Below are 14943 nucleotides of genomic sequence, written 5' to 3' on the forward strand. Positions count from 1 at the left end.
CCTGAATAACGCACCATAACACAGCCTGAAAGGTCTGTCTTGTTTCACTGGTCCTGCCTTGAGGCTGGAATCTGTCACACAGATGTCTTTAGGCAGTGCTGCCAGGGGTCTGACTACACTCACCAGGCTCTGAGAGCCCTGTGCAGCCTCGGCTGGGACCTCCACACACCCACAAGCTCCTTTTGTGCAGGCACTGAATTTAAGCTCAGCACTTGGTGCCAGTGTTTGTTTGAGCTCTTCTTTGTGTGTGTTACACTCTATTCTGTGCTGATCTGACCCTGCTTGCCTGCTTTTTTGGTTTATCTCAGACCTGCTTTATGGCTGGGGGCTTACTTCTGAATCACCAGCTTGCTGCAAGCCCTGATAGTTCAGTGGATCTGTTCCTCTTGTTCCAGTAGTTAAATGATATTTAATTCAACTTCTATGGGATAGAAGTGCACAGCAAATAGAAAACATAATAGGTTTCTCTTAGCTGCTGGTGCTTTAGATGTTCCAGATCCTCTGTGCCATGATCTCTTCCCCAGGGTTGGTGTAGAGCTGTGATCAACTCTACTGTCAAGCTGTTTGATGTTGGTAAATTCCTGCAAGAGATGCTGGTAGGAAAAAAAAAGGTGTTGGAGAGGCTTTGAGCAACCAGGTCTAGTGAAAGGTTCCCTGACCACAGAGGGGTGTTGGAACTAGATTGTCTTTAAGGTCCCTTCAAACCCAAACCATTCTGCGATTCTATGAAATGACCCTCTACTTCTGCCCCTATTTGGCTCAGTTTTTACAGCTGACCTGAGGCATCTGGGAGAGGCAAGCACAGGCTTTCCCACTGTAACTTTCAGTGTTATAATAGTTTTTTTCTATTTTTATTCCTAAAGAAAGCATGTGTTCAAGATCCTCTAACCTTACTTCCATAGATCTGTAAGTGCCATTAGGTCTACAATTTCCTTGCTGGTTTCTTCCAGGAAAATAAGGATGCTTAAAAAAAAGGTAAAATGCATCTGCTTAAATACATATTTGAATCTTGTGTATGAAGAGGGAAGCAGTTCAGTGCTGAAACCATTTAGAGTTCTGTAATCTGTAGTGATACTAATCTGCCAGAATTTAAAGGTGAATATACTTGAACCTGTCTATAATTCTAACATGCCAAAAGAGGACAAATTACTTGCACAATGGTTCTTTAAAATCAGACAGAAGCATATTATTAACTACAGAAACATCTGCTAGATAAAAGCATCTAATAAAAGGCTCAATTAAGAAAAGTCTGTATTGTATTTCTCCTTCCAGGTTTACTTTGTTCAGTAGCTTGCTTTGGATGGGAGGGCCAACAAATGTTTCACAGCTCTTTCTGAGACCTAGAAAAGTTTTACTTTTCATTCATTTACTTACTAGACTTTAAGGTGAATACTATGAATTTTGTACTGTTATAGATTTAGGACACTGGAAATCTGGGCAGGAATATAAACGTACATCAAGTTATGTGTTTGTGTTTCCAGAGAATTGAGCAATGTCCATCATCAGAGTAATAGAATCTCCAAAACAGTTTGGCTACAGTTACTTTTTCCTTGGAACAGAGCAAGGCAAACTTGGATGACCAAGAGTGTAAAACAAGAAAATGAGTATTTGTTAGATGAAGATACTGAATCCCCAAAACTCAAGTCAAGAAATTCAAAAATCCCTGCTTTGAGTGAGTATCACATTGAGCAGCTTTTGTGGCTGTTTCTGTGATTCAATTAATTGTTAACTGTTGTCAGCAGCCTGTTATGAAGGTGCTTGTAAGACGCCTACTAAATTGGGGGAGGTAGAATCCCCGTATGGATCAGAATATTCAAATATATCTATTTACTTATCTTGTGAATTCCTCACATTTGAATACTGTGCTCACTGAGGAGTGAAAAATAAATATTTATGAAAACACAGGGCTTTCAACAAAGCTATTTTATTGAAAAATTAGTTTTGATTCTCATGGAGAAGTTCTGATCCTTTTAATGATTTATTCAGCAAGAACTCAATGCAGACTTTTGCATCCAAGTTTGCACAGTGATATTTGATACATGAAAATAATTGGATATGAGAGTTATTTATGACCCATATTTTAATTATTGGTGCTTCTGTGACTTCCTTTTATCTCTAAGTGTTTTTAGACTCACCACATTTAATTTCATCCTGCTTTTCCATGAATCTTTTGATGTCATGCCAGTGATGGTGTTAGTGCTGTTTCACATAACTGAGCTAAGGATGATATCTGAGTGTTTTTATGTGATCACCTTAAGTATCTCCAGCAACTGCTGAGATAACAGGAAAATCAATTCCATGATGGCTTTTTTTTTTCTGAGGTACAAATGAAAAGATATCCCAGAAATTGATTTAATGCTCCTAAAGAAGTGTTGTTGGATTTTGCATTTACTAATGATTTAAGGAATAAGTGAGGGCTTTTTGCCAGGCTTCTGTATGTCTTCAAACATTTAGTAAGAGATTGTGAATATTCCCTCCCAGATGCCCATTTCCACAAGGGTTCTCTACTCTCTTAACACAGAAGGGAAAGAGAAAGTGTTTCTAGTAAGAATTAGCAGTTTTGTTCTCTGAGGCAAGAAAGCATGTCAGAGATCTGGAACTTTTAATGGGTTGTTAAATGCCAACCAGTTAAATTGGGGGTGATAAAACTTGTAGTATTATTTTACTTTGTTCAGCACTGGGAGGGAGTTATAATCCCACCAGATTCTATGGAGATCTTTTAACATCAAATGTGAAAAAGTTTAAGAAATTTAACTGGGTGTTTGCTGAGATTTACAAGTTCCAAAACTTCTAGTGTCCTCTATCACTCAGTCAGCTGATGGAAAGGTAGGTGAATAATACATGCAGAGAGTAAGAATTAGATATCCTACTTACTAATAATAAAAGGAAAATAAAATATCTATTATATTTCTAACACCACCTCACACAACATATTAATGAAGGTACAAAAACCAGTTATGGACTGAAAATAACTGTTTTCGGTGATAAGGATTTGATGGCCCGTGATATTGTAACCATCAGCTAAAATTCCCAATTTCTAGGCAACTGAAACAGGTTACAGGACTATGTGATTGGTAGAGTTTATTTTATATTTGAGATGACCTCAGAAAATCTGATACAAAGCAGTGCAAAAGTACCTTTAACAGCCTTGCCAGCTCACGTAGGCAGAAAGCTCAAGCTGTTGGCAGTGCTTCCATGAAACTCAGGGCAAGCTGAAAAAAGGGACCTACTTGTCTGCAGTGCCAGGGGAAGACTCAGAAGTCATGGCAGGAATACAAATTTTATGTGAGAAGATGGTAAGATGCACATAAGTAATGCAGGTGGCAGGATAACTCCAGAGTGACTCTGAGTGTAATAATGGGTGTTAAAGAAAAGCTGTGAGGATCCAAGATTGCTGCAGGAAGATCCTTGAGCAGCAGTTATGACAGTCAGAGATGAGTTTAAATAAGATGCTCTCACCTGCCAGTGAAAACCTTTCCCCTTGGACTCAGAAAGAAGTGATGACAGGAGAGGCAGAGATAACAGAGGAAATGAATGAATTTGTCCTGGAATTGTGAGACTCATTCTATCAAAGAAGGGGTAGAGTTGTCAGTAGTGTCAGTGCATTCAGGCTTAGATGAGCTTGGAGGTGCAATTCATAACATCTCTACCAATCTTCTCACTGGTTTCTTGAAGAAATCTATTTTTACTGACAATGGCACACAAAGCAATTATATCTTTATGAATAAAGTTTCTCTTTAAAACACTGAAAAAATATGGTGTAGGCAACACTAGACCAATCCACATCGGTCCTTGTCAGCAAGAAATCACCAGTAGCACAGCTCTTCCATGGAAAGTTAATCCATTCTACTTTTATCTGTTATAAATGTTTTTCACCTTTTGATCCTTGCTCACATTTGTCATCACCTTTTGTCATCAGGTTGTTCCCCATAACCACATAATAACCTTCTGGGAAAGGATAAAAAACAAACATTATTTTCTAATTCCAATTCCAAGAATTGTTTTCATTAATTGAGTGATTACTTGGCTTTAGGTAAACTCTTCAAATTCTTTCTGATTTACTGAGTACAAAAATTCAGTTTCTTCACAAACTGGCCCCAATGTTCTGTACCCCAAGCTTTGGGCAGTACCCTCTGAACAAGCATTTGGACGTGGGGTTTTTGTTTTAGTCCTCTCTTCCAGCCAAGCTTGTTGGGCTGCAGGGCACAGCATTCACATAGAAGGTATATAAAGAAAACAGGAAGAGATGGATGGATGAAGAGCATCGGCTTTTATTACAAGACATTGGAGGTAATTTAAATAGTAGTTGACTTCCAGAATATAATCTGTATCTATTGGACAGCTTCTATTCAAAGTACATTCATTTGAAGTTAATACTAATGTATAAATTATACCTTACCAAATGAAAAAGCTCCACATCTTCTTTCAGTGATATAAGCGTGGATTTATACACTCACCAACAAATGATTTTTGAGTATCTCTCAGCTGCCTGTCCTTCATTTCTCAAGAATCCTCTTGAACCTAGAGTCTAAAAAAAGAGAAAAGCAGTTCTGCCTCAGTTGCTGTGGCTGTCAGGATAGTTCAGAGCAAGAAATATTTCACACTAAAATTAGAATTATTCAATGCTATTTGCTTCTAATTCAAAATGGAAGTAGGATACACTTTGCAAGTGATTACCTGCAGTAAAAAGTATTAATCCCAATTCAACTGAAGAGGGGGACAGAGTTCCGTTAGCCAAGCTCAAAAAAAGGCATAAAGCCTCTGAGATGGTTCTAAGTATTTGTGGAAATCAAAGTCAGTCAAGCCCTGAGCAGAACAGCTTGGTGCCATCCTGCCAAGCACACATACGTGGAGGGTTTATGCAGATTAATGTGGCATTTCTGGATTCCATGTTCCATGGGTGCTATAATGCTTCTCTACTCAGCAAGCACTCTGCAGCTTTTAATCAAGTTTCCAATCAATTCAGCATTAGAAAAATGATGGGTTAACATCTGTGGCTTTAAACTCCTTCCCCACAAAATAAGCTGTGCTGTATAACATAGGTTATAATCTGCTTCATCTTTATTGAAGATGTTCGTTCAAGCCAGGAAGAGCTGTGACTAAACTTCAGGAGTTTCTGTTTTCTAGTGAGTGGCTGGAACCAGCCCCACAACATTTTTAGTCTCTACAGAGACAGCCCTGGGCCTACACAAAGAAGCTGCAGGTAGCTGTGTCCAATATTATTACAGAACATAAAATTAAAGACTGTCTTTGTCTGTCACTGCACCAAGGGTATTGAGAAAGATACAGTCTATTTCTCACTGCACCAAGGGTATTGAGAAAGATACAGTCTATTTCCCATCTGGGTTACTCTCATGCATTTGTTTTCTGGTCATTTATAATCCAAGATAAAATTTAATGTGTTGAATAAACATCCAGTAATATTAATACATTGGAGCTGACCATCATGAACTACAGTTCAGTGTCTGGTTCTGAACACCTGAAACAGTGAAAGGAAGAACTGTATTTCACAATTTAGGTTCTAGTTTATGTTCCTTACTGCATTTTTCTTCTCTGGCTTTTTAAAAATAGAATTTATTACCACAGAAGAATGGGATTCCTGCACAGTCAGCATCTTGTGAACTTTAGGAGAAGATCAGTTAACTCAAGATGACTTACATTTTCCTCCTGCACTTCAGAGAATTTAAACTTTTTGTATATATCAGCTGGAAGTGAAAATGCTGAAAAACTCAAAGGGGGCAATAATTCCTGATTTTACCTTTAGCCAAGTCAATTACAGTGTGGAGGACAACCAACAATTTGATAAGTGTAAGTTTTTAAAGGAGCTGGGGATCCAGGAGGTTTCTGTAATTTATCTGTGGTTATGTCTCACATTCACATGCATGAGGAAGCACGTGGGTTTGACGTTCATTGGAAGATTTTTACTCAGGAAACTGATTTAAGCTCATTGAACTTTTAAGGGAAACCTTTCCCCAGGTTATCCTTGTTACCCCTTTGTTATCAGAGGGAGAGAGTCTGAGTATACTGAAGTTAGTGAGACTTCCACCATGCATTAATATAAAATAACTACTGAATTGTTCAGAGCAGAATTGAGAATATGTGATAACAGCAACAATGATCACCCTGGTCTCCCCCTAAAATCTTTTGCAGCCAGTCTGCTATCTCCAGGAAAGCTTTAAGCAGACAAACAACATTCTTGCAAGTTCAGAAACATGATAGATGTTTTCTTTCTTGCATGTAGTCTTCCCTTCCCAAAGTTTAGAATGCAGTCAGGAAAGGTGTTTCACATTGGAAACCTTGGAAACCTTGTCTAGAAGAGGTCTTTGAATTAGTTCTTCCATCAAGGTCTGTAAGGATGGCAGAAACTTCTTAAGGAAGTTTGTGAGAACTTTGCAGTTTATCAGCAAGTAAATAGATTACAGATGAAAATAGATGAAAAATTCTCACTTACTATGTCAGATTCCATCTTGAAAAAAAGCACTTTTTGAACTGGCTTTTCAGAGGTGAAAGATATCAGGTTTTGATTACTTACCAATTTGTTACATTGTCTGCTATAAAAAAGCACATGGGTATTAAAAAATAAAAGCACTGAGAGATTAAAGCAGATATTCTCATAGATTACATTTGACTTAGAAATATTTTTTTTTAATTCAAACAATGGTATAAAAATAAAAGAAGAGAGGCATATACCTCCTCTATAGTGTAATCTCAAAGAAACCTCAAGTCCATCTAAAAATACAGCACTGTGTGTAGTCAAGCATAAGTTTATACAATTAAGTCATTACTTGACTTAAAAGGTTTAAGGACCATGGAAAATTACAGAATGTCACATTTCACAGACCCATTCTTTCAGATAATCTACAGACAGCAGCACACGTCTTGGTGGCTCTTATTGCTCATTTACTTTCCCCTTCAATTTAAATAGACTGGTAAAAATAAATGGGTTTTCCTTTAAAAAGCAGTCTATGAGTGGATCCTTTTTTTTCAGAATCTTGTTCTTTCTCTCAAGGTATTCTTATAACCTGTCAGAGTGGAGAAACACAATTTAAAGACAAAATTAAATTTATTACCAGTTAAAGCTCATCTCATGCTTAGCTGAGGTAAGAAATACGGAGCAGACAAGTTGAGATTTTCCAGCGCGGAAAATTCAGATTGTGAAATGAGCTTTCCAGATGGCCACAACACATTTATTTTGGTCATTTGTATGTAATGACAATACCCATTTAATAGTGATGGTTCTGAAGCTAAAAAGAGTGTATTCATTTGCCGTATATAATCTAATCACCAAGACTGACATGATTTCAGAAAAGCTGTTAACAATATAAGAAATTTATCCCATACAGTCAAAATACATGGTATTTCTGTGTGAAAAAGAAAATATTGAAACTAAAGCAGGGAACAGTCTTGGGATATGGATGACTGGAGCAGAGTGACAGATTTATGCAAGATCACGTGTCAGGCCAGTGTAGAAGCTCAAAATTTTGTGGCTGCTCTTCACATGCTGCCAAGACCTTGTACTTGCCATACCTACTTGAGAGATCTGCTTTCACTGACAACCTAATCTACTCAGCTGAATTCAGTGAGCCTGAACTAATGATGTCCTGGGACCTAAATATAGCAAATTACTCTACAGCCAGTCAGTTTAGATGGTACACAATGTTTGTCATGTTCAAAGCATGGTACAGACAGCACAGGCTACCAGGGACACTTCTCCCAAACCAAAGTGTTGATGTTACTTCCATTTGGGACCTTCTTCAGATCTTTCCTATCTGGAACAAAGAATCATAGAATGGATTAGGTTGGAAGGTGCCTTAGAGGCCACCTCCTTCCAAGACCCTTGCCTGGGGCAGACACCTCCCACTAGGCCAGGTTGATGTGAGTGGCCCCCACTCTGCTAAGTGATGCCATAAAAAATGATTTATCTCTAGAAACACCCCTATTTTCCTCAAAGATCTCTTTACTACATGGACATTCATCAGGGCAATGCTTTTAATTCTCATTTATTGTGAGTCTTTTGCATGATGTCAGCCAGAAAATTATATTTATGGATTTCTGAATCTACCACACAAGCACTGAAATTCGAAATACAGGGTGTCGTTTGGAAGCTGGTGAAAGATAATTGTAGTTAGGTAAAATTACAACGTACACCTTGATTCTCTTAAGCTCCTTATTTCAAAAAATATAAACAACAATAAATAAAAATGTGAACAAAATGTTTATATTTCAAATACATAAACAACCAACTAACCACCTAACTAAATAAATAAATTTATTTTTAGTTTTTGTCTACCAAATATATTTATTTGCCTTTTTATTTTTTTAAATTTTGTCTCTTGCTAACATGAAAATTAAATGACATTTTTAGTCCAAAATTTTAAGCCAACATAGAATAATTAAGCAATTGGGTTTAAATGAAAAATTACAGCACACAAAAGGAGCTTATTTTCCCCTCCTACAAACTAAAAGAAAACAGGAAAGTCAACACTGGCAGTGAAATCGTCTTATAGTACTGAATCTTAATCCTATTTCTGTTTCATTCTGCAGATCTTTTTTCACATTGGATTGCAAGGGAAAAAGGATCAACTCAAATAAACCTCAGAATTATTGGCAATATTTATATTTCACACATTATTTTCAAGGCTTTAATTTCAAGGATGTAATTGAAAAAAACTTTTTTTTTTTTGTTTTTTTTTTTTGTTTTTTTGTTTTTTGTTTTTGTTTTTTGTTTTTTGTAGATAAGAAAACTGAAAGGGCAGAAAACAATTATTTTCTCAAAGCCAGACAAACTGATATTGATAGAGTCAGGAGTAAAATCCATGTTTCCTGGTTGTTATTCTGATGCAGCAGAGACTAGATTATGTTGTTTCATTTCTCCTTAGTGGAGATGCTGTTCTGCAGTCTGACCTCTGGAGCCAATACTGACACAAGTGTGGCATTTGTTAATCTGAAGACTCTCAAGAGTGGAAGAAAATGTGACAGCAGGTATTAGACAGACTGCAGACAAACACACCACAAATAGGGACACAGATTTTATGGGGAGTTATAGAAGGTATTTTAAGTAAATCTGGCTGAGTCATTACCTTCATTACTCACACAAAGAAGAGGATGTCCAAACTGAAAGAATTTGGACAATGTACCTCTCTGGAGGACGTTTGCCTTCAGATTTCTCAGGTTATCTAACACACGCTTTATTTGCTGTAAACATAGAAGACCGGTGTAGCCAAAGCAGAGGACTATGACAATTTCAAACTAAAAATTCATTAATCAGGTTTAAAAAAATGTTACCTGACCTTGAACCCAGATATAAACTAAAATAGTCTAACAGCACACCAACAGCACGTGACTTTCTTGTAAAACTGTTCCAGCATCTGAGCAATGTGATGACTAAAGGTATAAAACTTGAAGACACCCACATGATAAAAAAGGTGCCAAATAAAGAATAAGGTAAGTACAAGGTGGCCAAGCCATCCTGCCCAATACACATAAAGGAGAACTGGCAAAATTGAGAACAAGGTTAGCACTGACAGGGGCAGAGGAGGTCCCCCTGCTGTGTCTGGGCAGACTGGAATAGGCAAGTAGTATAAAAAAAACAGATACGGAAAGGAAAGACAAAATATCTACCACAGAAAAACAAACAAACAAAAAAAAAACCCTATAAAAATAAACCAAGAGGAAAGAGTTTGATTGTGATCCGAAAGATTTCAGGCAAGATATAATGTGAACACAGATTTCTCGACTGCATGAGCTTTTAAAAAAACTTGTTAAAGCTATGATTTAGTTGGAGTCCCAGCAATGAAATACAATGTCCTTCACAAAGACAGGTGATGTTTTAAGACCTGTCTTGCTGAACTTTTGTGTTATAAATCCTTATGATCACTATTGCAAATGTTCCCAGGCAGTCACTCCATGAGTATGACTCAGTATCAGATTCCTTGCTGAGTCAACCTAAAGGAAACTGCTTAACTGTCCCTACAGCTGGATCTCATATTTAATGTATTTCTCTTTTTTTTTCTTTAAAACAAATGAACGATTTGTGGCAAGTGATTTTGTATATGTGTAGTTTATCATATAAAATTTCTAGAAGACTTCAAGTGATGCATAAGAAAGACGTTCACAACAGTTTTATTAGTTGGGAACATCAATCTTGGTAGCAGAACATGTACTTACTTCACGAAACTGTTCCTTGTTGTATCAGGGCTGTCTGCAAACCCCTGCACAGCCCTTAATACTTTCTGGTTGTTTCATGCTCTGAGTTACTGATGTTAAAGATCCATCCTGCCCAAAAAGAGGAAGGAGTTCTGTTATAAAATCAGCAGTGACTAGCAAAAGTCACTAAAGTACTAAACCAAGCTTAAAGTAAATTTTTTTCTATGCATTTAGGTGTTTTTCATCTCTGTGTATTGCAAACAGTTTAAAATAATTTTATCTGTGGTGCTGCTTCAAAGTTACCTGAAGCCAATTAAAATCTGCTCTATTTACCTACACAGGCTTAGGTTCAATCTTTATACAGGAATGAAGCCCTGCCATCTTACAAGACAGGGCCAAAATTACTTGTACTGTGAAAATGGATGAGCCTCTTGTCATTTTACCTTGTGAAAAAGTATATTTTCTTTATTAAAAATTCCAGTTTAATTGTTTCTTGTTTTCTTCATTCTCCACGCAGACAAACCACACACTCATCACCTGTGTTTATCAGCTGGCAAAATTGTGTTTTCTTTTAGCACATTGATTATGGTCATAAAGTGCCTTTATAAATATACATCAATGCAAATGTTTACCAGCTGGTTTATGCACTGCTTTTTCACTGTCACGATACCAGTACACGAACAATACCTGCAATCTATGCTTTATTTTAAAATGTATAACAAAAGTCTGACAGTAACACATCACTGTAATGGAAAAAGCATCCATATGTCTTTGGTTCATTGACCATCTTTAAATTTGACCAGGTAATTCAATCACTGATATCTCTTTTTCCTATTTGAATCTTTGACTCCCTGTGCAATTTCTCTTTCTGTAGGTGTCTGATTCAGATATAAGATTAAGCTAATTTAGAAGATTTAGAAGATTTAGAAGTTTTAGAAGCTCAGTGACTTGATATACAAAGAAGACTAAAGGTTCCCTTTGAGTAGCCAGCAGAATTTTCAGAAGTAGCTTAATAAATTGTTAGTCGTGCTGAGAATCAGCAAACTTCCTGGAGGGACAATGCTGATCACATGAAATCTCAAGGGGGATAAAAAAAGAAATCCATCCATCCATGCATCCATTCAAGAAAGAGACAAGTCACCGCAATTGTTACTGCTATTGCCATTCTGACAATATCTCAGGTGACGTGCAAGTGTGATGCATTTGCACACCTTGATGGAAGCAGGTTATGGCTATGTGTTCTTTTTTATCAAATTTCTTTATGAGGGAATGATATTATGTACTGTATGCAGTGTTTCTGAGTATATGAAAGGAGAAAACATAATGTGTTTTCCTCGGAGAATAGGATTTATGTGCTGCAAATGCCTGATATGAAGGAATGGCTTTGTGAGGGATTACTGTCAATACTGCCTGTTTATGAATCAAAACCTATTCAGCAATCGTAAGCAGCTGGAAGCTGAACATCTGGGCCAAGAGTCAGCAGAAAATTTTGCTACCTCCAGATATTGTCTTTGTAGGGGATCAGTTTATCTAGGTTGAAATACGGGCCAGCTGTGAAAAGCCAATTGGAGAAATAAACTTCCCTCAGTGGAGCAAGGACAGCAAAGCCAGCGTGAATGGAAGTATAGAATCTGCTCCTCAAAAACTGTTCCTTTCCCTTGAACAGTATGCAGAGGTAGGCAGGGAAAGAAGAACTTGCATGTCTCCTTGTGAGATACACCAGTGTCTTACGGGCATGAAAAATGGAAAACAACCTCCTCAGGCAATGGACTGTAGCTGTGGGTTTTATTCTGGCCTCGTGCAGTCTCAAACTGGGATTTTAGGAAATTGCAGAGGAGATATCCAGCTTTGCTTGCTAAAGGAGTATGTGACTGAGTGGGTATGGTCAGAAGGTATTTTACCAGGAATACAAAGCAATTTCTCCCCTAATTTCTAATATGTATGCTAAGGAGTTCAAACTTCTCTCCAGGCTGTACAGGGACCTGCCTCTTTTCTCTCTCTTAAACTGTGCAACGACGTAATTTCAAGCTTTTCTGTTGAATTTTATGTGCTTTCAATTAGACCTTTTAACGAGTCTGATGAAATGAGGGCTGTCTTTTAAAGGGAGTATAACAGGGCTTAGGCAGTAATTAATCCTTCCTTTTACTTTTAAAAAATGAATGTGACAAAAGGCTTTTGATTACTTTTAATGACTGCTGAACACTGGTTAGGGAAGTGGGATGTCTCCAGGACCAGGACTAACTTCTAGAATCTGACCTCCACCATCACAACTGGGGTATGATCAAGGTTATCTACTAAAACCAAGGTCTTGATTTTGGCAACACAGAACTTCATTTGACAAGCCTAAAACACAAAACTAATGTTTTTGCATGCTAAATGTCCACTCTGGGCTAAAAATATTTTGGAAGATTTCAGCCAAGACAGCCCATCTTAGCACTAATCATTTGAAAGCTATGCTATCAAAACATATTTCATCCTCAGGATATCAGGTAGAGAATAAAAAAAGCACACGGATTTACACAGTGAAGGCAAATCTACCTACTGACCCCTCCTGAGGGCATGACTGTTTTTCTACATAATGCAATTTTTATTTTCAGTTTTTTTAGTGGAAAATGGCTCTAAGAAAAATATAGGAACAAAAGTCAACATAAATTTTAATGTTCCTTAGTGTTTGTGCACTCAGCTTTGCAACCTTTTATTCAGGAAATTAATGGAATTGTTCTTCGGTGTGATTATTTATTTGTAATAAGGTTGTGCAAGAGTTTATAAATTATAATGTTAGTAAACAAGACTTACATTCCCTGGCCAGGGAAAAACAGGCTTTTATATTAACAGCTAGTGTTGCAACATCTTGTTGTTTCTTCATGTTCATGAAGTAATTTTTCTTTACAGCCACTACAACAGCGAATGGTTCTGTCATTAAGCTCTTCACAGAAATTTACTGTGATTTTATTGAAACAGAAAAGACACAATGCTTTGAGACTTCAAAGGATTTCTTAATGCACTTCACTAATTTCTGCTTTATTTGAAAACTGCTCTTCAATATAAACACAGCTTCCCCTGCCTGAAATAATCCCTGTTATTGCCACCTCTCTATCCCCAGCCATAGAATGGGTCTGCTGGCTTGTCAGATTTAATCTCTAAAAAGAAGCAAAGTTATCAAAATCTGTCAAAAATATATGTGCACTAATATCTGATTTAGCCCATGAAGACATGGAATGGAGTGTGAAGAGCATGGCTGAACAGTCTAATGAAATTTTAATGGAGCTTCAGTTCTATTTATTGGATCTGTATTTGTCACAAAGTTTACTTCTGTCGTTATTTCAAAAATTGTCAGTATTTAACAGAATTCTGACCATACTATCATTTCACCCAGAGCAATTCAACTGCATAGGCCACAGCCTCTGCAATTTTGCCTCTCTCCAAGGGAAAAAAAATGGAAAAGCCTGCCACATAATATGTGATAAGAGGAAAAACACAAAACAGAATTGTACATATTACTAGTATTGGAATTTCATCTTCTTGGAAGAGACTTGGATGACCACAGTGAAGGAAAAATATTAGGTTAATGTGGTCAATCCATTTTTGTTAGCATGACTTATTTTCAGTTGTATTTCTGTTACATAGAAAGTTTTCAGCCATGGCTCATTATTTTGTCCCTGGATTTTTCTGCTTCAAGTAACTTCTTGTCTAAATTCATGAAGAGCTCACAGGAAAGGTGATAGAAATTGGAAACAGAAGGCGCAGAATATCAACAACTAATGATCAAAAGAGTCTAGATGAGGTTCTGCACCAGACCACAGGAGGAAAACATTCCTCCACCAAAAATCCAGTGTGGTTTGGTGCCTTGAATAAGATAGACAAGATCAACATCAGTGCCCACACTGAATCACTAAAACTTGTTTCATATATACGTTTTTTTAAAACTAGAGCCCAAACAGTTACCTGCTTTGTTTCATGTTTTATATCATCTTTACAATAAAATAGTACTTCTGCGCAATACTTTCACAGATAAAGGGCAGAAAGACTGATATTTTGCAACATTTCATGTAAGTACAGAATTAAACACCTTTTTGTATTGACACAAATTCTTGAAATTGAAAATTTGGCTGCCATATTTTTTCTGAAAGCAGGCAAAAGAACAAAATCTGCAGATTTCCTAACATCTTGACACTTACGTCTACCTAGAAATATGAATATTGAAATACTATAATGCTTCTGGATCTAATCCTCATTTGGAGAATTTTAAAAAATGTTTCTAAATGTCTTTCCAAACAATGTGACAGAAATTTTTCACAGAGTCACATCCTTTGCATTTCAGGTCCTTTTGCCATCTTCTGGTCTTAGTTCAGTGAAAAGGAAAAAATGAAAATGAAAGATTATTTGGATGCTTTGTTCTTACAACTTCTATCTGTACTCCACTTTGCTTTTATTTGATTTATTCTATCCTATAAAGGGAAACTATTTCAAAGAAGAAAAAAAAATCCAAAAACCCACATTACCAACCAAAAATAAAGGGTTGAAAGAACCGAGTGAGCAGAAGTTCATAGAAGAAATGTTGTGTTGTCAGATGGAAAGGAGAGGAAAGACTCAGATGACTCTTCACAGAAAGGGGTTGGATTAGAACATTGTAACTGTAAGTAAAAAAACCCTCCTTACTGTAGTTCAATAAACAATGCCAAAAATAGCAATTAAATAGAGAATAATAATGGTGAAAGAAAATTTTAGCGACAAAAATTATACCACATTTGCCTTTTGTTGCTGAACTTGGAGAGTTGTATCAGGTTCCCCAAAATC

This window comes from Chamaea fasciata, unplaced genomic scaffold, assembly GCF_029207755.1.
Source record: "Chamaea fasciata isolate MVZ Bird 193981 ecotype frontalis unplaced genomic scaffold, bChaFas1.0.hap1 SCAF_6, whole genome shotgun sequence".
In the NCBI taxonomy this organism is placed as follows: domain Eukaryota; kingdom Metazoa; phylum Chordata; class Aves; order Passeriformes; family Sylviidae; genus Chamaea; species Chamaea fasciata.